The sequence below is a fragment of the Protopterus annectens genome, chromosome 3.part0 (genome assembly GCF_019279795.1).
Source record: "Protopterus annectens isolate FY-2018-M chromosome 3.part0, PAN1.0, whole genome shotgun sequence".
In the NCBI taxonomy this organism is placed as follows: domain Eukaryota; kingdom Metazoa; phylum Chordata; order Ceratodontiformes; family Protopteridae; genus Protopterus; species Protopterus annectens.
Window position 1 is genome coordinate 669246071 of NC_056731.1, and position 17828 is coordinate 669263898.

Below are 17828 nucleotides of genomic sequence, written 5' to 3' on the forward strand. Positions count from 1 at the left end.
CAGGCTGATTGGTTAAACAAAAGCTTAAGTTGTACACAGCAAAACATTTAGAAAACTACCAGTTAGAAGGTTATTTGTTATTAATGATGTAACTGCATATTATGGACAAATGTTGCGAAATTATATGCTCCTGCAAAGGTGACTCGGAACAGTGTATGTTTTGTTTGGGGATACAAAATAATTATAATCTGCAACTGTCAAGTGCATTAATGTGGAGCAATGGTGAATATATGTCTCTACTGCAAGTTGTAGATAAAACAATAATGCTATAAGTTGCCAAAGAGAATGGATATTCTTGCCTAAGTAAAGGTAAACTCTGGTAATCATTAATAGTTTTGGCTCATATTTCAATAATATTGTTTTTAAACCTCATCTTCTGAGCTTTGAATTGTCATAGCATGATTCATTTTGCAGAAGGGTAGCATCTTGTGGGGTCTAAAAAGATCCACTCCTTGTATGTGAAAAGTGACATAGAGTACAGGTGTATAAATGCAGAAACACATCCATGCGTTCTAGCAGATTACTGGTCTGCTGTGGGTGCTCAGTTTTTGTAGCCAGCCTTTCACACATCCGCATCCATCTTCCCCACTGAATGATTTCCATTTGTTCCAAGTATTCCTCATTCCTTCTGGTGCCCTCCATATCATCAGTCATTCATGCAGAACATACCATCTTCCTTCCACTCATCCTGTGAAGTACTTGTCCTTGTCCCTATGCTTGCCATGATGCCTAGTGTGCTCTCCATTACATCTTACTTTGAATGTTTCAGTCCTTTGCCCTTGGCAATGCAGTGTGTCCATATCACATTCAAAATCCATCCCCTCGTTCAGAGTACATGTGCCTTGCATTCTCACTGCTTCCTCATCAGTTATCCCTTTTATCCTCCCTACCTTCTTGGGAACTTTCTTTTATACCAGATTCACTGCCCCTATCTCCTTCTGATCTTACGTTTTTTAAACATGGGTGCAGTATTTCAAGTGAGGCCTTAGCAGTGGCCTCTGCAAATGAAGGATATTTGTTTTTCCTAGAGTCCACACCCTTAGCTGAGAATGTACCCAAGAATTTGGTTGAGATTCATTGGAATTCTTCCCCATTTTCTATGATTTACCATGCTACTTTCTACAACCAGCAAATATATTTAATTCTCTTATTCATCAGCGTACCATCTATTATTCCTACCCCATAATGTATGTCACCGTACCCTTTATTTTGTGCTCTGAACTTCAACTGCCTCTTATTATCTACTCTGTGATTTCCTGAAGGTCTTTCTGCAGACTCTGTCATCTATCTGCCACCACCACTCTTATTTTTGTAGATTTATGCAAGTAGATAAAGGACAGATGAACATCTAATTTTCCCACTGGTATCATGTGCATGTTGTGCCATGTGTAGAGCCACTAAACAGAGATAAATAGCAGAGTATGCTTATTAAAGCATAATCAGCTGAATGACCAACTCAAGATGGCAGAGCCATTTAGGAAGCTATAACGTAACCATGTTGAGATGGTGTAGCCCCTTGCCATGAACTCCAAAACCTATTGCAATGCAGCCACCATCACACTTAACAAAAAAAAAAAAAAAATGTTAGGGGCTGTTGCTGCTACTTGCCTGTGTATGTGCAATTGGCTCATATCTATGCTGCTGATAGACCTCATCCAAGGAGAAGGGTGTTCAGACCCCATTTAACATATCATGCACTGCATGATGATGAAATAGTAGAGTGATACAGGGTCGATAGGGAAACACTACAGGAAATTTGAAGCCTCTGCTGCCCCTGCTTCAGACCCAGTGGAAATCAAGGAGAGCCTTTACCAGTGGAAACTAAGGTGAGTGTAGCATTAAGGATATTAACTACTAGTATATTCCAGAGTCTCACAGGGGATATACTAGGGGTGTCACAAGCCTTAGCTTCACAAATATTCCATTAATAAGGGTGTACATCTATTTTCCACTCACACCAGAGGAGATAGCAAGAACAATGCAGGAATTCCATGCTGTAGCACACTTGCCTGAAGACTTGGCAGCTATAGACTGCACTCATATCAAAATAAAAGCCCCACCTGGTGAACAGGGAAGGGCATACATCAACAGGAAGGAGTTCCACTCACTCATTGTCAGGTTGTTTGTAATGCCCGAGTGATCATCCTCAGTGTCTGTGCAAGCAACCCAGGCAGTTACCATGACTCACTGATGTGGCACACCTCTCATCTGTACAGAAGGTTTGCTAGTGGTGATGTTCCACAAGGCCATCTGCTGGGTGATGCAGGTTATGTACTGGAACCCTGGCTCATGAAAGCCGTCAGAAATGCACACATACCCACAGAAGAAGGATACAACAATGTCCATGCTCAAACTACAAACAACATAGAGAATGTGTGTGTTACATTGAAGTCATGGTTTGACTGTCTAGACGCATCAGGGGGTGGCCTGCAGTAATGATCCAGGGACCTGTGCAGAAACTCACACAGTCTGTGCTATGTTGCTCAATATCATCTTGAGAAAATAGCTACAACAGGAACAACAAGGGCTAGGACCACACATTCCTGAACCACAGGCAGGGGCAGACAAGTATTCTGAGGAAGAACCTCCAGCTGCAGAAATAGCCAACAGACATAGGCATGCACAATATGCCCTTGCCCTGTGTAAAAGGCAAAGGATAGAGCACACAGTCACCACCTAAGACTCAAAGGTCAGTGCATACACCAAGCAACTAAGAGACAAATGATAATACACACTCACCAGCGAAGGAATACACATAACCTAAGCACATATAAATATAAAAAGTGATGCCATCCGATGTCCACAAGCATTACTTACCCATGTAAAGTATTTGTACAGATAGCATCAGACAGAGAGAGCCCCAACACACATGACTCATAACTGCAATAATGTCAAAGCAAGTGAGGAACCTGTAGTATACAAACAAATGTTTAAGAAGATAAACTACCTGCATACTGTCAGTGTCATAGCTATCCAGTCTGTGGGGGGATACAGAAGGCAAAGGGTGACACCAAAGAGATGTGGATGCTGTTCCTCCTCCCAGCAGACATAACATCACAGATACTGCTTAATCCAGTGTGTCACTCATCCTATCCAATGAGTCATCCAGATGGATAAGGCAGTCACATAATAGTCAATGATAACACAATACCGTGAAGTAACCATACAAACATGGACAGTACAGCAAGAACTGCCACAAGTGCAGGATAGCAGCAGTAAAATTTTAAAGTTGCAAAATTCTTTTTTCCATTCCATACTGAAATACATTCAAAATATGCACATGTAAGCAGTTTGTGTAGAGGACAAACATAACTTATGAAATAGTCCTGTGATTTGTAGAGCAATCTCCTCCAAGTATCTAGCAATGTTGTGTCTATATTCAATCAATTTTCCATCATTCCACTTCCATAGCCACACCATTACCATTCTATAGTGTAGCTTCAGCCCTCTGAGCATTGTGAAGATGCAAGTGAGGTGTGAAATCATCAGCTTTCCTGAATACACAAAAATCAGTTTGTGTAGGGGAATGTAAACATGGTGTAGGAAGCCGTTGCCTGCACACTCCCTGGGACTGCATGGAGGAGCAATAAAATGTTAGCTGTTAATGGCTTGCAACTGTTTCTGACTGCTCTGACTACAACAACAAGCAATACTGAAATGACTGTTCTCCCTGAAGTGTTTGCATCATATAAAGCATATTTACAATAAAAAGCTGTAAGTATCTTGAGAGCTATGAGAATGACCTTAACATCACTGACATCCTTGTACTAAGAACACACTGTTCATCCTCTGCTTACAATATGTCTGAAATTCTGATTAGCTATATATTACACATTGAAACAAAGATGCAAGCAAATGGCTAAGACATTACATTTCTGTAGTTAAGCTGAAAGGATGGGAAGATGTTCAGAAACTAAGGAGAAGTGGCTGGCAGTGTTGGCAACCTGACATTAAAATGGTGTGGGCTATTATCAGCATGATGTATTGGTCAATATGACATTGATCTAGACATGTTCAAGTGAATGAGAAAGTAACATTTTCCAGTACTGTGTTGAAGGCAAAGATGGATGATAAGAAGCACAACTGTGTGTGTGTTGTTATTGCACTGAGTTGAGGGTTCACTTCCAGATAGTGTGCTCTCCAGCAAAGTTCATTCTTATTTTCTGAGCATATTATCAAGTTGTATCACACACAGATCTAGGAAATTTCACAATCCTGCCTTTTCAAAATTATTACCATATATTTGTTACTTCTGACAATTATCTATTTTTTTTTTTTTTGCGATCCTCCTTTGCATGTGTTTTAGTAGAGCACACTCTTGACTGGCAGCATTTTGAGACAGTGAATATTTGTTGTTTTGCCTGTTTAATTTCAACCTGCTTAGGAGAGTGCAAACAGGAAACAGTGAACAAGTTCATTTCTGTAATCTTAATTAGCACAAACATGTTTGGCACAGGTGCGCAGTATGAGTGATGTACACATTTTGTGTACCCATTTCTGTGGCAGAAGCTGTAAATTAACTCAAGTGTTCAAATCCATACAGTGTGAAAGGACTGTGAAATTTATTAATCCAGATGTAAGAATCACTGTCATCATAACTTTATACGTTTTTTCTGATTTTTGCTTCCTGCACTTGTTTGTTGCTGAGTGGTGCAATATCAAGCTTATCTGGTTAAGGAAAAAAGTGAAAAATGTTACTTGGGCAGCCTTCTGTAGCACAAACAGGCTTAGTGAAAATGCACGAATGTTAGCACTCTGGACAGTAATGAGTAGAGAACATCCACATCCTAGGTAACTGTTTCTGTGGCACTAGCTGCATGTGGAATGATTTTAGAAATTGAGCATAGTTGATCCACGGTTCAAACCTAGATAACGCTTACTTTTACAAAGGTTGTCAGAATCAGTTTCTGACAACACTTTGATTAGGAAGGTAACACTACATACACATATCTATCATAATTATGTTTGTTGCAATACATGTCTCATTAATACTTTGATAAATTAATTTTGTAAGTAGCATATGTCATTACTGATTTAGTCATGAAACACAGTTGAATGTGTATAATCATTTAAGCAGGATATATTTGATGGAATAAAAATGGACTTGCATACCTATGATGAGCAGAATACTTAAATTAAGGTAATCTTTTCCCCTCATATAGGCAAACTCTGTGTTTATGACAGTATGTGTAGTGAGGTATGTATGCATCATACTCCAACCTGTATTAATCAGTTCATGAAAGTCTATCCATCTGACATACATTTACAAACAGTAATAATGCTTCTTTCATGGGAATGCATTTCACAGGACTTCTAAAGTCACACACATACAGGTCTATCTCTATCTGAAGTATGTAGCCATTCATACTGAATGCATTTTGTATGTAATAAAGATGGCTGAAAGGGAGTTCTCCTGTGACACTGACAAATAATCACCTTGCTTAAAATGTATGCATTATTTCTTTCTTAGGTATGATTCCCACATTGGTCAACTAACTTTTTTACAGTGTGTAATTCCAGAAAGTTATGTGCCAAGTCATCCTATTTAACTTCCAAAACACCAAGGATAACAACTCAAGCCATTGAAGCTGTCAGTGGTGACCATCTGAAAAAGTGTGAATAGGTTGAGTATCACATATGGCAAATCTTATTGCCATGCTTCACACCTTCATTGCTGTTTGATAAAACACCTTCCGCTTTGCTTGCAAATGCCTCTGGGTGCTTTCCATCGTGCAAATGCAGTTGGCATGATAGTGCATGTTTGCAGATTAGTTGTTAAATATGAGATTGGAATTTGGCGCCAGTTCACACTTACAGTTGAAGTTTGACTTCTGCAGGTATGGATGGTATGGGAGATGATGGTGAATTTAGACCACAAAAACTGAGTGTTAAGAAGCTAAGGATATTTGTGGCACTCTATGTGAAACATTACAGCTGTAGGCTGCTGCAGGGGAGCTATACTGGTTCTCAGTAAAAGTGAGACTTGGAACAGTAGCAAAGGCTGTCTCCAGTGCAACTGGCATCCCACACACTGGAGAGAATTGTTGTCACTACTATAGTGACCTGAAGCAGTGCAAGAAGAACCTCCTTTGCCAATGAGATGAGTTTAGGACTGCTGACATCCTACAGTTGTGTACGTATACTGACCTATCTGTATTAAGTGATATAGAATACAGTACCCAGCAAGACTGTCATTCAGTATGCTTTTATGTCTCTTCTTGTCTTATTCTATTTTGAGTATCTGCTGAAGACATTGCAGTGGGCTGTGAGGTGCACCAAGTGAGGTTAACTAGTCTCAGAGAGGCATGGTGTACATATGCATCAGATGTCACTATTGTAATTGAATGCAGTAGGGCAATGCTGTAGTACATAGTTGTATTTATGATATCATAGCAGTGGAACTGATTATAGGTACAACAGAATAAGACCTTCCCATCATACCTGGATGTGGCAAAGTTGTATAGAAATGGATAACCATAACTCTTTCTTTTCTGAAATTCAATAGTCATATGATATGCCATAGATCTAATTATTTCACTTTTTGCCTCACCCCATCCCTTCTCTCTTGATTGCTTTTTTCCTTCTTTTTTTAGCGGGTATGTTTGCACCTGATTTTTCACCTAACTTTCCAACCTGACCATCACATTCCTAAGCACCTTCCCCAACATTCTCCTCTCTTTGAAAGAAAAAAGTAAGAAAGTGTCACCTATCCCACTAAAAATAATGACTCACTTTACTTATGTGTCTTCTTGACACACTTGTTTTGGTACAACTGGCTGTACAACATTATTCTGTTGTTGTCATCTACCTCTGGTGTGGTGACAGTCCAAATTCAGCAAATTGTGGCTGCACTCCATTTATGATGTGAAGAAGTGAATATCTATGGTTCTCTCCAACTACCTTCCTGCAAATTCCTCTATTCTTTCCCCTGTGTCCTCCCCTCTGCTTGCCGCCCCATTTCACCATTTTCCTATCAACCCCTTTTTCACACATTTAATACAGTCAAAAAATGGAATCATACATAGCCAGAAATGGCCCATAAGAAAGACTTCACCCATTTTGCCTCAGCATTTGTATGGACATAGGCATCTTGCACTAATGCCAAGAGATGGTGAATGGCTGTTCATGTGCCATGGCATAAACTAGTCAGTTTGCCATTGCAAAAAGGTGCTCAAACATGTAAAAATTACTTGCCTAAACATTGCTTTTTGGCCATAGCCTCAAGGGATCAAATCCAGATATATGTCACATTATTTCTTACTGTGATGACTTCTACAATATGTTTAATGACATACATCTTAATGTTTACCCAGTAACAACCTCTCATGAACAGATTTTGAATGCTGTTGCAAAAGAGCATTTGCACACTCATTCATGCTCATAAGAAAGAATTATTAAACCACCCTTATTCTACCCAGGTCAGCAGCAGTTTTTGCCTGTCCTACAGCTTCTTCATCCCCACAGCCATCACTTACTGATACAGAGCAAGACTGATTAGTACTGATGGCACACCATAAAGGTACACATTAATGACCCATAACACCACCCTTTCATATGTGTCTGTCTTCACCCTTTCTCACCCCATTGTACTGTTGACTATTCATTAGACTGATGGATGTAATTTTCTCTCTGCCATTACTTTGCTAAAGAATACATTTACATCTTCCACTGGCTAAAAAGCAGTGTCCCTTCAAATGTGTGATTTTGCCATGTGTGCAGTAGAATTTTCTTGGTGGGTATCTAGAAGTAACGATCAAGTCTGTAAACTTAAATTTTTATCTTGACAATTGTTCATATCCAACATTAGGTGAAACCTCATACTGCCTGCTTTTATAAGAGTCTTTCCTATGAAGGAGTTGCCAGTGTATCTCTCTAAGCCCCTTCTGTTTTATCAGTTGTAGTGTTATTTAGTTGTGCAAGGTCTGGTAATGAGCAACTGTAGTATGTCAAGCTAAATGGCATTTCAGGTTTTATTGTGTAATGCAGTGTTTTCCTTACACCTCATTGTACATCAAGTTAACTTGTGATTTCCCTTGAAGCATGTCTCTTATGTAGTACTTATAAAATATTATTTCAGTAGCTATTGCATACACAATTTTGCCAGGAAACATATTTATACTAGTCTTTCCTATGTATTCTTGGAGTCATGATAAAAAGTTAATATAATAATCACATTCTGACACTTTTTGTAATAGCTGCATATTGGAGTCAAACACTGCTTCAGCTTAGCGTTTTTTTCATTTAGCTCAGAGAGTTTACAACTTGTGCCACAGAGAAAGCTAGGTTAATAGATGGATCTTCTCCACTAACTACTGTCTAGAGTGCTGACATCTGTGCATCTCTGCTAAGCCTGTTTGCACTGTAGAAGGCACACCAATGTAGTCTTTCATGATTTCCATCAGCAAATAACTCTGTTTGCTTGCAGTGCACCATCATGCAAATGGGGAAGGGAAATACAGCACTTCATTTTTTATTTGAGCTTTGGAGCTAACACTGGTGGGTATAACAACATTTGCAAAACATATGTATGCAATAGTGAAGATAAAAAAAATTATCTGTTGGAAATGTAATCAGAACCACATTTCCTCTGTAATTCTTATTTGTGCAAAGGTTACCAGGGATCACCACCAAACACCAGTAAACAGTGATACTTCACAGTCCAAATTCAACACATTAAAGTCTGCACACTTTGCCAACATCCTTGCAGATATTTTTCTCAGCATTGACCTTTAGGAAGTGAATTGGAACGCAAATAAGTATTGCTACTTAATGATATTACTTCATTACAAGCAAGTTGTGCAATGCACTCATTTGAAATGCAATGAGCTATGTGGTTAATTGACTACTTAATTCTAAAGATTTTGGTCTGCATTGTGGAACTGCACAAATGATATACAACCACATACAGCCTTGACACACAGAAATCATCATTTGTTTCCCTCCTCTATTAGAACATTAAGTATTGCTTGGTATTGACAGTCCACATTGCCCATGCATGAGCTCATACTATTATTGATATATGGTTTACTTCATGTTTGTTCATCCTGTTTCACAAGTGTGTTTGTATCATATACACATGATAGGTAGGTACATGTCACTCTCAGTTCTGCAGTATACATTAATGGCAGCTTACCTGACATAGGTCAACAGCCATTATCCCTTATTGATTATGGCATTGACCTTACTCCATCATATCAACAAATATAGACTTGCCCAAAACCTTCAACATCATAATATCTTATCTGACACAGAATGAGATGCTAACCCTATCTACACTACACTGTCAGAGTGTAAGGTCAGATTTCTGCAGTCGTGATTATGTTAAGTACTGTGTCCTCTAGATTGTGCCAATGGATAGGTAGGATGCTCTAATCTCACAGCAGCCAACTTGCATGTGTATGTCTGGAATTGTGCAACCATGATCTTAACTACTGCACTCCACAATACAGTTATAGCCTGGAGTTGATTTTACATTGCAGAGTGAGTCCACAACAATTTCAGACCCTTCCCCTATGTAATCTTCTGTACAACACCACACTGATGGCATCCTGTATAAGGTGCACTCTCATACAATCAAAGTCAGAATTCTGCAGTGGCGCTTGTGTTAAGTACAGTAGGTAGGCAGTTCTAATCTCTTCACAGTAAAATGTGTGTGTGTGTGTGTGTGTGTGTGTGTGTGTGTGTGTGTGTATGGAATTGGGTAAATATGATCTTAACTACTTCTGTCTACAGTAGAGTAGTAGCCAGGATTTAATTTTACACTGCAAGGTGAGTCAGACTTGTGTTGGTGCTTATGTTAAGTACTGTCTCCTCTAGATTATATAGGTAGATAAGTGGGGAGTTGTAATCTCACAACAATCTGTTTGTATGATGGCGAATTCATTGCATCAGTGGAGAATTAATTCAACAGGTGTGCTCATTTAACTCCCACTTGTGAGAAACATTTGCACAGTTAGATAGTCCCACAACCCCTTTCAATCTGTCCACAAATGCATGCTGTCTGTCATACACTGAGGATGTCATCATTTTAATAATGCACTCTCACACCACAAAAGTCAGACCTCTCTTGTGGCACATTAGTGGGTTAAATACAATAATATGACTCTTCTGTGTGTGTGGGAACATGAATTAATGTGTGAGTATCTTACACCTTCTAGTATTAAATACATTTAGAATTGTACATAGCTGCAGAAGCTATTTCTGCACACACACCTCCTTTGTAATACTGCTTATGTCATGCTTTTCAAAGGTGCAGTGTGACTCACATGCAATCAGACTTCTTCTGTGGTGTGTGTGTATAATACTCTTGTTTATAGATTGTGCCAGTACATAGAGAGGGAGTTCAAATATAGGAATGACTGTCATTGGTGAGTGTGTGTTTCTTCCTCCTACTCTGTAGAGCAGGCTGCAAATGCAAATATGAGGTATATATCTATACAGCGTGCTTATGCTGTGCAACCACTTTTTAGCAGAAACATGAAGGTAATACACAATGGTGATGTTATAGATTGCAATGTGCTGTGTCACAGTTGTCAAATAAATCTGTATTTGCACTTTTAGCAAGCCTTCATTACCCTGTGATGTTATCTATATAGCTCAAATCCTGAAAGTCAGCATACATGTTGATAACAGTATTGTTACCTGCATGTGCTATGTTCAAGTGTAGATGTTGTTTCCTGTTACAATAGTTTACTCTGCATTTCCTTTGGAAAGGCTATGTTGAAGTCTGACGTCATTTGAATAGATTGCCATTCCATTATGTTTGTAGTGAGACACCTCCTCAGGAGTAAGGGGATGAGATGATATAATCTATGTTATTGCCTAAGTAAGGGTTGTGTTCCAATACAGGATTATATCCATATTAGATATAAATGTTGTTCTACCATCACAGTGACTGCAACAATGGGCTACAGGTATGATTGGATATACCTAGAATCAGACAATGTTGTTTGTCATACTGCAAGAGACTTTCTAAGTAATTTCAGGCACACATATTCCTTTATTCATACACATGATGTAATGTTTTCACATAACCACACATATTACAATTGGTGATGCATTTATACCATGGTACATACATTGATTCCCCTATAGTGTTGATGTTATCAAGTGTTGAGCAAGTATTCCAAATTAGCATTGAGTGACTGTAAGCATTTGTGTCCTTAACTGTTCTGTAGCAAAGATATCCACCCCAGTTATACTTTGTATGTATAGAGTGGCAGAGACATCCCCCATCAATTTTAGCAGGTAAACTTTACAAGCAGATAAAGTACTGCTGATTGAATTACTTCACATGGGTGGAGTTTAACAGCTATGATAACAGTTCCACTGTGGTGAATGTGATTTGGAGGAGTTGTACAGCTTGATGTTCAATTCTAGCATAGGAATTCATTTCGTGTGAATGCATTGATGTCACACAACAACCATTACATCATGGCAGTATTATTCCTTGATATGTTACATAAACACATGTGAATGTGTCTGAGGAAGCCCATCAGGGTGAAAGAGCTAACCTACACCTACATTTTTATATTGTTTATGTGCCTCTAAATACATTTTGGATAACTTCTGTGCTTTGGATTTTGTTGGATTTTTACCTGCATTGAGAATTTTCTAGACACAGTTGTGTTCAGAACTTTGCCTGTACAGCCTTGGAGTGCTCTTGTGCTTTTTTTGACTTTGTATTTATTATCTGTTTAGCGTCAGGAGCACCTACTCTCTGGTCACGTGTTTTACTTGTTTTCATTTTATTCCTTGATATGTTACATGAACACATATGAATGTAGCTGTGGATTTCCTGAAAATGCACATTTGTTCTGCCAGTGTAATGGTGAGAGTGCTACCTTGGCACATGCATTGAGTATTGTGGTATACACAAGTGTGCTCCAGTTCTTGGGTGGTATGTGTACAAACATGCAGAGAAGCTGCCCTTGATCATGGGAGAGTGATAGAAGATTGATCACAACTGTGTGAACATTTGCATACTCATTTACTGGCCATCACTCTGGCATGTGGATTTGACATGCATTCTCAGGGATCCTTTCTTAATTCACACATTAATTTCATTTGTTGTCACAATATCCATTGCTACCTACTGTGGCAGATGCCAACAATAAACAGTTCTGGGGAATGCACTGCATCATTGTGTGGGGTTTGCTTCTGTTCTTATCTGATGGCACAACAACTGTGTCAGGTAGAAGTGCCTTACACAAGGGTATTACATATGTCACACTCTGCTCCCACATTTATAACACCACACACACCTACATGGTATGCATAACTATTAGAATATAGAGGTACATAATTCCCTTCAAGGGTGATCCTCTTCATACCTGCTTTAGATCTACTTCTGTGGTGTACACTGCTGATACAGTACACAGATCAGTGTTGACATTGATGGCATGGGTTTGATTCTTGCAAAATTAGATTGTGGCTTCTGAGTCATTCTTATTTCCAACATGTTATATTGATGAAATGCATGCTGTACAAATTTTCCATTTTGTGTGTACTGTCCTTGCAAACAGTCATCTCAACTCAGCATGTCAATGACATCCAAATGTCATGTAATTTACCTGTTACAATGTGAATTTGTGTAACTGTCACAGCCTATAATACTATGTCTGCTTTTATTTATCTACATTTGCTCAGAAATTTTGACCACCATTAATTATTCTGACATATGTTTACACAATTTTATTATTACAAATTTGTCTTTTTGACATAACTACCTTCACATCAATTATCATGCCAGAATTTGAACATTTACCCTCATCTCTTACATATTTCTGTATAAATCTCTTTGATTTCTGTGCACATTATCCTCATTGCACTTTTCCTGTTTGGTAACCCATATATTGTAGCTCCCTTTGCTGTTTCCTCTCCACTTTTACTTATTACTGCATTCATATATATGATTTATGTGCAGTATACTCAGTACACTTTCCCTGCCTGTATACAGCATTATTATTTAACTTGTGTACCTCTTCCTGCTGTCTGTGCAAGCACACTTAACAGGTTTGACCATAGATAAGCCTGTTTGTTTATTGTATGTGTGTGTACTGCTCAACATGGTTTCCTGGCCACCAACACCATTGCTGGCCATGGAAATGTGCTCACATTCTTGGTAGCATGATGAGCAGCAGGCATATGTGACTAGCGCTGCTGCTGCTACTGTTCATTGCACTAGCACAGAAACATCATGTAGGCTTTGTACAATTGTTCATGAATGCCAGTGTGAGTCTATTTTTGATTACCAGTGTGACTTCAGGCATGAAAATGTTAAATACCAGTAGCCCAGGTACTTGACTGTGGTACTGAGCAGATAAATTGTCTCTGTCCTAATAACTGCCATACACTGTTCCCTCATTTTAGTCACTTTTGTGTCTAATATAATATTGTTGGCCTTGCTTCAATTTCAATCACATTTTCTTCTAACAAATCATTTTTAATCATCTAGTCAAAGAAAACCCTGTTAAATCATTCAAAACATAATCTGGTTCACTCAACATTAAACTATTGAAAACATCATTTAGTTCACTCAAGATAAATGTGTGCTACAATCATTTGCAATGACATTGAACTGGATGGATTCTCTACATCAATCATGATACCTGATCTTTATTAATATAATACTGTGGTGAATTTTATTGTTTCTATTCCTATAAACCAGTCCCATCCACTTAAAATGAAGCCATTCACCCCCTCGCTATATATATATATATATATATATATATACACATATAAATATATGTAGAGAGAGAGAGAGCGTGAGCGAAAGTGAGTCAGATATAATATCTATGTATATATAGCTATAGATGTAAATATATATATATATATGTGTGTGTGTGTATGTATATGCCATTTCTTCTAAAACTGGGTAATTCCATACACAAGGCATATCATCCTCATATAACTGTCCAGTATTATTCAGACAGTTAAAAAAAACATAAATACCTATATGAGTTGGATTTATTCTTTTTATTAAGCATCATAGATGTACTTTTTAGATATATTACAAATCTTGTGGATCCCCCTTAATCTCATTGTATCCATTTCCAGTTGTAGAATATTATGTACTTTTAGCACATTGCAATATCCACTAAAGTAGCTGTATTGATGGATATATAATCCCTTTTTAATGCTATACATTAATATTTCCTCTTCTAATCCAGTCAATTAGTCAAATCCAATTACCAAAAGAGGAAAACAAAAATGTTTCTCATTATAAAGTTGATTCAATTTTCCTAATGAATTACCAGTATGTATGCTTTATATCGCCAACATGTTATGTGGGGCTTCCTAGCATCCTTCCTATCATGCTTCTACCACTGTACATGTAACCAAATGACTGGCATGTTATCTTAAGACAACTTATATTGAAACTCTATGCCTTGGTTTGCTCTGTCATTCCTATAAGTTATTTCAAATCATCACCACCAGAAAAAAAAAATCTTTAAAATAATTATAATCCTACAGCTTGTTTTTTGACTAAAATATATACGGACTTGTGTTTCTTAGAATAGCACATTTCAACAAATAAATGTAGATTAATGGCATAAAAAGGAATTTTCAAGTTATGTGTTAACCCAAAACTCACCTAATCCTGGAAGTTACTCTCATAAATGCATACTAGTTATCTATGCATACTTAGTGCACATATATCATCCTCGTAACTTTCAAAACAAATCATAGATTATATCACCTGTCAGTTTAATGTTTATAGCTTCTTCAGTAGAAATTGTCATGTCTACTCAGTAGCATAACTAGTGTAACAAATGGCATGCAAACCTTTGACTAAATTAAGTTTTCTCCTTTTTGAAAGACTAATTGCATCATATGTTAAATATTTAACAACAGGCAGTGTTCCTTCATTGACATGGAAATATGAAGCAAAATACTACGACTGGAATTGAATACACTTCCTTTCATTAATCTAAGTAAACAATAAACATTTAACATCTATAAATCAAACAGTATTCCAGCATCAGTCAGTGTAATTAGATAACATTTCTCAGGTAAGTGCTACCACAGAGCCATTCACATAAATTAATAATTAAACCCAGAGGACTTTCCCAATAGTCCTTGGTATAACCTGATCTAGATACAGCACTATAATTCAGATAATTTCTTCCATCTTATCTCACCACTCAGACCATGCATGTACCCTTATAATTATACATACCTCTCAGTTGTCCAGATTTTCACAGAATGTATAGATCTGCACCTTGTATTTTTTTATCTGTTCCTCACAGAATTTGTTTTCTAGCAAGTTACTGACAATTAAAGCCACTAATTAATCATATATATTTGAGTTTCTGACTTCATATCCTTCAGAAAATGCATGCTAATACAAAAAGCACAATTGTGTAAGTAAAACTTAATAGTAGATGTTCAAAGGATCACTGCTGCAGTAGCCTTAGCTATATGGGTTATATCCTGTCAAGGACAGAACAACCACTCAGCTTGCAAAGCTTCAGGGCACCTTCCACATGTCCAAACTTTCAGGCCCATTAGAATTTTCCTGCCAGCAGAGAGTGGGAGGCTGAGCCATTGAAAGGACAATGCTTAAATAAATAAATGTCTACACCCTGGCATAAAAAAAAAAACATACCAGAAACAAGGGGGATGGAAGGAGGGAGCGGCTACTGAAGCAGTGATCATTTGAACATTTACTGTTATATTAAGCTTTGCTTACACAACTATACTATATTCATCATATTGATCACTTCACTGCCGCAGTAGCCTTAGCTCTATGGGTAAATTATCTTAGCTAACTACATTTAGAAGGGGGAAGGAGAAAAGTCCAGGAGCCTCTGGAGAATTGTCCTAGCAATGCTTGACCTGGATCTAGAAGGAATCAAGCTTATAATGCTTTGTAAAATTATGTACAGAGGACCAAGTAGCAGCTTCTAGGATACTTCTAGAATCCAACCCTTTGCAAAAAGCCAGAGATGAAACCTAAGGCCCTGGTAAAGTGGGCCTTGACCCTGCCTGGAATAGTTTTGTTGTGGTGAGTATAGCATATGGCAATAGCTTTAGACTACTATTTGGAAATAGTCTGTTTTGACACAGATTGTCTCTTCTTCTTACATTCACAAAAAAATGAACATTTGATCCGAAGATCTAAAGGATTTATTTCTGTCAAGATATCTGAGCTGTCTCTGGACATCCAGGGTATTCCCTTATTTTTAGGTTTAGGAAAGAAAATGGGGAGAAGGATAATTTGCCTTAAACATGGATGCCACTTTAGGCATAAAATAATGATTAGTTCTTAAAGAAACCCTGCCCCTATGGAAAATGAGAGTTGACTGACCATAACAGCTTGCAACTCATATACTCAGATACATTTCTTGTGGAGTTCAGAGCAATCAGTAAAGTTTTTTACTGTGTTAAGATCCTGAAGTCAGCCAGATTACCTGGTTCAAATTGTGTTAGCTTCTGTAACACAAAATTAAGATTCCAAGGAGGTGCCATGAGTTTTCTTGGAGGCCTCTTATGCAAAACCTCTTTCAAGAACATTTTGACATGACACTGCATTGAAAGATGAGGATGCATGAGCACACATGTTGAAATGGTGGATAAATGAGCCTTGATAAAGGAATAAGAAAGGCCATAGGATAGTAACTCACACATAGGTTCATAGGTTCATAGGTTCATACTAGGCTATCTGCCCAAGGGCATTTACAAGCCTAGCCCATAGTTATGTGGCTTTCGCCACCCCTTTAGTTTGAATAAAAACTATGCCTGTCATTTTGCTGTGCCTCTGTCAAGCAGTGACACTGAAGTAATCCCTGGGGTATATCTGCGATCTCCCATCCATTGGTCAAGATTCCTCTTGAACAAGGCCAGCGAGGTGCTCTGCCTCACATGTACCGGGATTTTGTTCCACAGCATAGGGAGTCTCTGGGTGATGAATCTGTCCCTCCAGCACATTCTATTTATAACCGTGTCAAGGTTTAAGTCTCCCGCCCTTGTGGTTCTGAGGGATCTAGATTTTTTGAGGTGAAGCATATTCATCAAATCTGGGTCTGACATGGCCTTATATGTCAGGCACAGGTCACCTCTGAGCAAGCGGTATGAGACTGAATAGAGCTGGAGTTCATTCAGTCGGGCAGCATAAGACATATTTTTGAGACCCTTTATCCTTTTGGTGAGGAACTTTTGGGGCCTTTCAAGCTGCAGCAGGTCCACAAATGCATCTGTCCTTCTTTACTCTGTAGATGTAAAGTGGACTTGCCAACATGAATTAATGTGTGAGTATCTTACACCTTCTAGTATTAAATACATTTAGAATTGTACATAGCTGCAGAAGCTATTTCTGCACACACATCTCCTTTGTAACACTGCTTATGTCATGCTTTTCCAAGGTGCAGTGTGACTCACATGCAATCAGACTTCTTCTGTGGTGTGTGTGTATAATACACTTGTTTGTAGATTGTGCCAGTACATAGAGAGGGAGTTCAAATATAGGAATGACTGTCATTGGTGAGTGTGTGTTTCTTCCTCTTACTCTGTAGAGCAGGCTGCAAATGCAAATATGAGGTATATATCTATACAGTGTGCTTGTGCTATGCAACCACTTTTTAGTGGAAACATGAAGGTAATACACAATGGTGATCTCATACATTGAAATGTGCAGTGTCACAGTTGTCAAATAAATCTGTATTTGCTCTTGTGTTTCCGCAAACCTTCATTAGCTTGTGATGTTAGCTATATAGCTCAAATCCTGAAAGTCAGTATACATGTTGTTAACAGTATTGTTACCTACATGTGCTATGTTCAGGTGTAAATGTTGTTTCCTGTTACAATAGTTTACTCTGCATGTCCTT